Here is a 1,970-nt window from a genome sequence, read left to right as displayed (position 1 = left end):
CATAAATATAATAATAATCATAACATGACTGGTGTTACTAATAATAATAAATTTAATAATATTAATAATATTTAATAATATTAATAATATTAATAATTTTTTATAATATTAATAATATTTAATAATATTAATAATATTTAATAATATTTAATAATATTAATAATATTTAATAATATTAATAATATTTAACAATATTAATAATAATGAAGATATTAAATATAGGAAAAATGTTATTAATTTTTATTTTATTAATTATATTAATATTGATAATCATACTCATAAATATAATAATAATCATAACATGACTGGTTAAAGTTTTTATGGACATTTCTCAAGGGACTTGGTTTCGAGTCTCACCTGCTACAGTTTAGTTCTAACATTAATTATAATTGTCATAGCATATATCAATAATAATCATAAAAATTGGCAAAAAATAATATTTGTAAATAATAATTGAAAATAAAAAAAAAGATTCAAATAATAATTAAAATTTTAAAAATAAAGTACATTAACATTACCTACGGACTTGTAGTCCGTGGGTATTACCTACGGACTGTAGTTGGTGGGTAATGCTGTTTTCGTTACCCATGGACATAGTATTCGTAGGTAAATTACCGACACCAACATTACATACGGATTTTTTTCCGTGGATAATCCGTAGGTAATGTTGATTTACCTACGGATTTTGGCTGTTACCTACGGATTTTGTCCGTAGATAAATTGGATTTTTCTTGTAGTGAGAGTTAGAAATTAACAAAGAGAAAATAACAAAAAAAATCTCTCAAAATTTGTACATTTCTTCAATAATCATGAATCAATTTCTTGTCTAGTATATTATCTTGAGGTCCAACCTGAAAGAATGAAACAAAATTTACAAACTTATTAAAATATTATTAAGTTTGTAAATAAAATAAGATAAATGCAAAGTACTCCATCTATAACATTTGAACACAAATGATGCATCTATACTTGGTCCAAATAAGGAGGAACATGAGTGGACGCGGATGAAGGGTGGAACAATTACATTGCTTTCTTTCCCTTATATATACATATTATTGATCATCTTATTCATCCATTGTTATCCATTCAACTTGTGTAGGATTATAAATTATATTATAAATTTCACCTTTTCTTTTTCTTTCTCATGTTGGACTTAGTTGGTTGAGCTTATATCTTAATTAAAACTTGAAATTTATTGTCTAGAAACTAAACAAGATCTACGCCAATCCTTTCAATCATTCACATGGCCTAAGATGGTAGCCAACTATAATTTTAAGGGGGACTATGATGTCGAATAACTACCAAATGTTTGAATTCACTTATAACTTCTTACTAGTTCCGATCGATGAAATGACGTTCCCTATATGTGTGCAGTCGGTGGTCGTCGAAGTTATACAAGGTAAACATGATCGCCGGTCGATGAAACGAAGATCTCCATGCGTGCGTAGTCGGTGGTCGTCGAATATGCAAAGGTCAACATGATCGCCGGTTGAGGAAACGGCGATCTCCATGCGTGCGTAGTCGGTGGTCGCCGAAGGTATGCAAAGATCAACATGAACGCCGGTTGATGAAGCGGCGTTCACCATAGGTTAACATGATCGCGATCGATGAAGCGGCGTTCTCCATATGTGTGTAGTCGGTGGTCGCCGAAGTAATGTAGAGGTCAACAAGATCGCCGGTCAAGGTACCGATGTTCTCCATAAGTGTGTAGTCGCGTGGCGAGGTGAAAGTATGTGGCCTCGGTCCTGGGAGTTTCGGTAAAGTTGAGTGTTGCTTTGAGGTAACCTGTTGGTTATATTTTTGGGTATGGTTTTCTCACTTTAAGGTTGTTCTGCTTCAACCATAAAGGAGAGCTTCTTTTGTGGATGATATAGGAAGTCTACTTCTGGTTACTGTATATGGGTTGGGATACCCCTGAAGTATCCCTTTAAATTTTATTTATTCATTGCTGATAAAAAAAAAAAAACTTC

The sequence above is a fragment of the Phaseolus vulgaris genome, chromosome 4 (genome assembly GCF_000499845.2).
Source record: "Phaseolus vulgaris cultivar G19833 chromosome 4, P. vulgaris v2.0, whole genome shotgun sequence".
Classification (NCBI taxonomy): Eukaryota; Viridiplantae; Streptophyta; class Magnoliopsida; order Fabales; family Fabaceae; genus Phaseolus; species Phaseolus vulgaris.
This window is presented reverse-complemented; position numbering follows the sequence as displayed.